This window comes from Oryctolagus cuniculus, chromosome 5, assembly GCF_051225735.1.
Source record: "Oryctolagus cuniculus isolate XC-2025 breed Fujian yellow rabbit chromosome 5, ASM5122573v1, whole genome shotgun sequence".
In the NCBI taxonomy this organism is placed as follows: domain Eukaryota; kingdom Metazoa; phylum Chordata; class Mammalia; order Lagomorpha; family Leporidae; genus Oryctolagus; species Oryctolagus cuniculus.
The window spans coordinates 46215356-46223029 of record NC_142871.1 but is presented as its reverse complement, the minus strand read 5'-3'; the positions used below and the strand labels follow the sequence as shown (position 1 = coordinate 46223029).

The window sequence follows — 7674 nt, the reverse complement described above, 5'->3', positions numbered from 1 at the left end:
GTCATTAAATATAAAGTGGTATTAATTTTATAACATTGAAATTTGGACATCAAATTTATTCCTTCAATACGTAGAAATATATTAAATGCCTACTATATATTCAGTACTTTTCCAGGTCTGGGGGAACTGCACTGAATAAAATAGTTAAAAAATCTTATCACTGGGGAACTCATATTCCTGAGGTGAAGACATAAAAATAAAAATAAGTAACATAGGCTCCGTAGCTATCTTGTGGAGAAAAATGTAAAGCATAAAAAGGGAATAATTAAATTTAGAATAATTTAACCAAAATGTATAGGTAAGATATTAAAGTAATTATAGGTGCTCACTTCAGCAGCACATATACTAAAATTTGAACGATACAGAGAAGACTAGCATGGCCCCTGCGCAAGGATGACATGTAAATTCATGAAGCATTCCATATTTTTGTGCAAAAATTTCCATCACTGTGAAGGGTAATCCATGCAGTTTGGACTCTGCTCCATGACTGTGATTTGTATGTTGTAGAGAAGGACCCAAGCTCGGGTTTTTGGGAGCTGGACTTCCACTGCTCCAGCAAACTCACTCAGTAACACACGTTCCCAGCTCTACAATGAGGCTTCACGTTGCACTCCTCAAGAGTTCTAGAAACTGCAACTGGAAAACAAGAAAGGAAGAAGACATCTGCCTAGACACTTGAAGCAGAATGGTCAACACTCATGAAGTGATTCTTAAATCAAGTGAGGTGAAGCGCCTGGGGAGTGAGAAGTTAGGTGGTGGTGAGACTAAACTGCAACCGAGGTCTTGCATGTGGACAATGGACACTGAAAGAGGTCACAGAAGACCCTGCTGTTTCAATCCCAGACCATCTGTGATCACCAACGGCTCCATCCATAGAAGCACTTGCTCTGGGCCATCTCAGGAAAGAAATTAGATTGTTGAAAATGTAAGATAACAAAATAGGCACTCTTCTAAATCAGTTTTATATTCAGCTCAATTAAGTACAGGCAAAGCATTTGTGTCACCAAAGGTTTGGTCTAGAAATGCTGTTGCAATCTGCTGTGCTTCTGGTCCAATGTGCACATTCCAGTGTGCTAGTGGACAGCTGGTTAATTCCAGTGTGCTAGTGGACATGCTGGTTAATTCCAGTGTGCTAGTGGACATGCTGGTTAATTCCAGTGTATTAATGGACATACCGATTAACCAATGCACTAATGGACATGCTAGTTAATTCAAGTGTGTTATGGACATGCCAATGCCAGTGTGCTAATGGACTTGCTGGCTATCCCTCCTATAAATGAGATTTAAAATGTTCTTTAAACAGGGACTTGAAGAAGGAGCTTCATGCAGGCTGTTCTGGCTTTGCTCAGGCCTTAGTGAAAACAATGGCTATTCAAGCAAAAAGATCAAAAACTAATGGCCTGGCAGTTGTCGGCCTTCATGAAGATGCTGAAAACTCTGCAGAAATTAAGACTTTGCTGAAAGCAGAAGTAATTTTTAGGTTGACTTAAAATTATGCTAATAAGCCAAAAAAATCATTTCTGACCCTCATTGATTCCCATAGTCAGTAAGTTAAACCTGTATATTCCTTTGTATTTGCTTGGATTTTTTTTTTCACAGTATTTGTCTCTGCCAAGTGTCAAGCCACACTTGAAAAAAATGTAAAAGACTAACAGAATCATAAACCACAGCATAAAAATCAGCTGCATAATTAACTTAGTATTTAGGACTGGGATAAATATTAAAATATTCTTCAACTTAAGTTCAATTTAAAAATAATTCTGAAAGAAGAGAAGATTTATAAAATTTTCCTTGTTTAACAGAGATCAAAATATATAACACTCTAAGGTTCCATTAAATAGTATTTTTCAAGACTAAAAAATTAATAAAGTTTCACCAATTTAAAAAAAAATAAAGTAATTATAGAGTTGTCAGTATTCAGTGTGGCTTCCTCAGACATTCTTAGTGATACAGCTGGGACCCCACATAAATGTCTATGTAAACCTCATAAGCTTCAATTATGATCCTGAAATAGGATCCTTGTTGTTTACCAGATTTGCCTTATTAAATAGCTATGGAAACAGCTCAGGGCACAGCAGCATGATTTCTCTCATCCTGGAAATTATTTTGATCATCAAAAAACTTATGTGAATTTATTCCTGCAAAAAAGCAGAAAATTAGTCAAAACTAGTTGAATGGAGAGGAAGGTATAAAACATATTTTAGATATGTAGAGGACAGAACTGATACTTAAACATTGGATTCCATTAAAAGTCATATTTGTCCATAGGCACTAAGACTAAGCTTGCGTGTCTCTTGCATTTGGAAAGCTACTCCAATATGGCAGAGTAACACTACGGAAAAAGAGGCATTATTTGAGATATAAAATTTTCTGAGACAAGAAATTTATAAGCTGAAATGGTAATAAAAATTAGGTTTAAAACATGACAGAGCCAAGAAGAAGCATGTCAATATGTGCAAAATTGCAAAATCTATCAGAACAAATTATTTTGCAATTAAATCTTTAAAAAGTACATTCAGAAAATATTAAAATGATCAATTAATTTTTAAACTTCTGGTACAAAATAAATTTGTCTTAAATCTTAGCCTTATTCCATTTTTTAAAGATTTATTTTAAAGGCAGAGTTATAGAGAGAGAGTCAGAGAAAGAGGTCTTCCATCCACAGGTTCACTCCCTAAATATCTGCAATAGCTGGAGCTCAGCAGGTCTGAAGCCTGAAACTAAGAACTGCTTTCAGGTTTCTCACCTGAGTGCTGCATCCCAAGCACTTGGGCCGTTGTCTACTTAATTCCCAGGCAAATTAGCAGGGAACTGGATTAGAAGTGGAGCAGCCAGGACTTAACTCTTGCCCATATGGGATGCTGACACTACAGGTGGTGACTTAATCTGCTATGCCACAACACTGGCCCTGGCCCCCATTTTCCTTACTTTTAGCATCATTGCCTGAGAAAAAAATCTAGGAATCAAACTCTGTAGAATTTTCACCTACTCTGACAATAATTCAAGTAAGCTACAAATAGCAATAATCAGGGCTAGTGCTGTGGCACAGCTGGTTAAGCCACTACCTGCAATGCCAGCATCATATATGCGCACTCATTCCAGTCCCATTTGCTCTACTTCCAATCCAGCTCCCTGACAATGTAACTGGTAAAACAACAGGAGATGGCCCAAGTGCCTGGGCCCCTGCACCAATATGAGAGACATGGATGAAGCTCCTGGCTTCTGGCTTTGGCCTGGCCTAGCCCTGGCCACTGTAACCATTTGGGAAGCAAATAAGTGAATGGAAGACTTCTCTCTCTCTCTCTCTCTCTCTCTCCTCCTTTCCCTGTGTAGCTGTTTCAAAATAAATGAAAAAACATCAAAAAAGATCAAAGTAGTCCAGAGTCCCCATTTCTGAGCTACGAAGTCTGATTCCTCCATGTAACAACATCCTTGAATTAAGTGAAAAAAAAAATCATATTGAATCTAAACATTCAGAGAAGCATACATATTGTTTTTTTACTTTATTTTTCATGTTAATGCAATAATAATACAAAGAGGACAGACTTAATGTAGTTCATAGATAGAATTCTAAGAAACTAACAATGTTCCCTTCCTCCCTCCTATTCTTCTATTCTTTCCCTACCTTCTTCTACCTTTTCCTTCCCTTCCCTTCCCTTCCCTTCCCTTCCCTTCCCTTCCCTTCCCTTCCCTTTCCTTCTTTCCCTTTGTTTTCTTTGTTTCTTTCTTCCTTACTCTTCTTTTTTATCCAAAATTTGAGTACTATACAAATATGCCAATAACTGGAGTAGATAAATATAATATGACTATGTGAAAGAATCATAAGAATAAAGAATACTAAAAACTTAAGGTTTTATAGTTAAACAAATCACCCAACATGAAATGTCTAGTAGAACTGAGAGAGAAAATGGGTAGGTGTACACAGATGAGAACAAGGATGGAGGAGTCAGACAGAAACATGAGTCTAAGAGTGCTTACTGACGATTCTCTGTCTCAACGGACTATCAAAGAAAGGCAAGTGTTTGCCAGAGAGACAAAGAAAGGAAGCCATTTCTAGGCAGAGCAAAAACCACTTACATGCGGCTGGCGCTATAGCACAGCAGGTTAAATCCCTTGCCTGCAGTGCTGGCATCCCATATGTGTGACACTTCAAGTCCCAGATGCTCCATCTCTAATCCAGCTCTCTCCTAGGGCCTAGGAAAGCAGTAGAATATGGCCCAAATGCTTGGGCCCCAGCACCCACGTGGGAGATCTGGAAGAAGTTCCTGGCTCCTGCCACTGATCGGGGCTGGTGCTGTGGCAGAGCAGGTTAACACCCTGGCTTGTAGCGCCAGCATCCCATATGGGCGCTAGTTTGACACCTAGCTGCTCCACTTACGATCCAGCTCTCTGCTATGGCCTGGGAAAGCAATAGAAGATGGCCCAAGTCCTTGGACCCCTGCGCCCATGTGGGAGACCCAGAGGAAGCTCCTGGCTCCTGGCTTCAGATTGGCACAGCTCCGGCCATTGTGGCCATCTGGGAAGTGAACCAGCAGATGGAAAACCTCCCTCTCTGTCTGGCTCTACCTCTCTCTGTAACTCTTTCAAATAAATAAAATAAAATAAAAACTACCTACATAAAGTACATTTGTTTGATCATTATCTTTAGAAAAAATAGACAACACTGAAAACAATAAAATGCTGCTTTCTTACAGTTTATATTCTAGTAGAGTGAATAAACAAAAGAAAAATTTAAATACAATTTAATTTCAAGTCATAATAAAAAATAAATGGAGTAAATGTTTGAAATAATTTTGCTTTAGTGCACACATGGCCATCAAGAGAGGTCTCTGTAGAAAAAAAAATTTCATCAGAGAAGGCCAAAGAGTGGTCACGTAGATCATCAGTGACCACACAGGTCATTGAGGCAAGGGTTACCAAGGGTTTCCTGTAAGGAACCAGATGGTAAATATTTTAGCTTGTTGTTTAGCAAATAATTGTGGACAATTATTCAGTTCTGCTTTTGTAGTTGGAAAACAGCCATAGGCATTGCATAAACAAATGGGCACAGATGAATTTCAATGGCACTTTATTTACAAAAACAAGAGACAGACAAGATTCGGCCCTTTGAGCTATAGTTTGCAGGCCAGTGTTTTAAAGCAATGGTTCTAGAACTTGGTGGCACATTATTATTACCTGAGAACTATTAAAAAATGTACACTTACACGTGAGTTACAGTGGTTGTGATTCATTTGATCTGGGTGTGACCTGCCCTATGGTCACCGACTGCCCCAGTTTGCCAGGACAGAATTTTTTGTGACATGGAACTTTCTATGCTCAAAATAGGAAACCAGAACTGTTATTACTTTATGTGACTGTTAGCTCCACAAATGATAGTGCATGCAGCCAAAGTTGACAGTCATGTGAATAAAACCCAAGTAGGCCCTTTTATTTTATGTCTGATAAGTTTTCCTTGTTCAGTTTCAAGTGACATTTTCTGACATACATAAGTCAAGTGTTACTCTGGTTGTCATGTGGAGAATCAGCTCTAGAGAAACAAGTGTGAAAGACAAGAGACTAGTTAGGAGGTGATTTGTGGTATGACTGGAGAGGGATGAAAAGAATTCAGACTAAGGTGGTAGTACAGCAGTATTACAGACTGAATTTTTATGTTCTCTGCCCTAACTCTCCCTGCAAAATCTGTAAATTGAAACCCTAATCCCTTGTAAGATCATACTGGGAGGCCAGGCCTGTGACAGGCAAGTACATGTGGAAGAGGTCATGAGGGCGGTGCCCTATGATGGGGTTAATTCCCTACCCCCTTCTTTTTCTCTCCCCACCGTTCCCAGTGTCAGAAGATGGCCATCTGCACTCTCTTCTGAGGCCCTTCCCCAGCCTGGAATCTGCTGGCACCTTGCTTGTGGACATCCAAGTCTCTGTAACTGTAAGAGACCATGTCTGCTGTCCAAGTCACACAGTAAACTGTTAGTGCAGCTAGGGCAGACTGAAACTGGAGATAGTAAAAATGGTTCAGTGTGAAACACATGTTGAAGATGGAGCCAAGAAGGCTTGCTGCTTAAATATATGTAAGAAAAATCTTAAGGAGAGGAAAGCAAGAAAGAGAAATCTAAGTCAAAAATTATAGTTTTGGGTTGAAATCAATGATACAATTTCCTGAGTCGGGGACTACTGAGGAGTACCAGGTCTGGGGACAAGGCTGACCATTGTGCAGTGAGCATGACTGAATATCCAGGTAGCCAGGCAAGAAGGCAACTATATCTAAAAGTCAGGGGTTCAGGCCTGAAGATGAACATTTGGGGATCACTGGCTTTTTTTTTAAAGATTTATTTATTTATTTATTTGAAATTCAGAGTTACACAGAGAGAGGAGAGGCAGAGAGAGAGAGAGAGAGAGAGAGAGAGAGGTCTTCCATCCAATGATTCACTCCCTAATTGGCCGCAACAGCCAGAGCTGCGCCGATCCGAAGCCAGGAGTCAGGAGCTTCCTCTGGGTCTCCCACGCGGGTGCAGGAGTCCAAGAACTTGAGCCATCTTCTACTGCTTTCTCAGGCCATAACAGAGAGCTGGATCGTAAGTGGAGCAGCCAGGTGTCAAACTAGCACCCATATGGGATGCTGGTGCTACAAGCCAGGGTGTTAACCCGCTGTGCCACAGCGCCACCCCAGATCAGTGACATTTAACGTGATGGGAAGAAATGTAGAGAATGAATATGAATGCTAAGAATCTGAACTTTTAAGAACCGTTTGAATTTAGAGAAAGAGAAGAAAGGAAAAGTGAGGAGCAGAAGGAAACAGAATCAATCAGGGAAATGGAAAGAGCCTTGGAGCAGGGTCTCTGGAAGGAAGAGGTGAAAGGTAGTAAGAGATGGATGGGGAAGACTTCTTGCTCTTCAGTTGTTTTTATCAACACTTTCATTGTAGAGACTTTCTTGCATGTTAAAGCAAGAGGGTAGCCACAAATTTCCCAAGAGGAAACATTTCTTTTTAATTTAAGTTTTATTGAGATAACTGGGGCCTCACAAGCACTTGCAAGAAATAATACAAAGATGTCCTATGCACCTTTTACTGTTTCTCTCAATCATAACATCTTGCAAAACTAAACCATAATATCACAACCAGGATATTGGCATTGATATAATCCAATGATCTTTCTCAGACTTCCCAAGTTTTACTTTTGTACTCATTAGTGTTTATGTGAGGCAGGGTACCATGGATGTGTTTGTCTACACAATTTTATAATACATGAGTTTACAGATTCACCACCAGAGTCAAGATACAGAGAGTTTTGTCACAAAGATTCCTCATGTTGTCCATTTATACCTATCCTAATCCCTGGTAACCAGTAAATTCTTCATTTCTCATAAGTTTAAGGCATAAGTTTAAGGCATAAAAACTCTTCATTTCTGGCCGGCGCCGTGGCTCAATAGGCTAATCCTCCACCTTGCGGAGCCGGCACACCCGGTTCTAGTCCCGGTCGGGGTGCCGGATTCTGTCCCGGTTGCCCCTCTTCCAGGCCAGCTCTCTGCTATGGCCAGGGAGTGCAGTAGAGGATGGCCCAGGTGCTTGGGCCCTGCACCCCATGGGAGACCAGGAAAAGCACCTGGATCCTGGCTCCTGCCATCGGATCAGCGCGGTGTGCCGGCTGCAGCGGCGACCATTGGAGGGTGAACCAACGG

The 7674-nt window shown here is 40.5% G+C and overlaps 1 non-coding gene across 1 annotated transcript; it reads left to right on the top strand.

Moving 5' to 3' along the window:
- The first annotated feature begins 321 nt into the window (after positions 1-321).
- LOC127493310 (U6 spliceosomal RNA) lies at positions 322-428 on the top strand. Its single transcript, XR_007923369.2, has one exon. It is a non-coding gene; the product is annotated as a U6 spliceosomal RNA (small nuclear RNA).
- Positions 429-7674: the final 7246 nt, after the last annotated feature.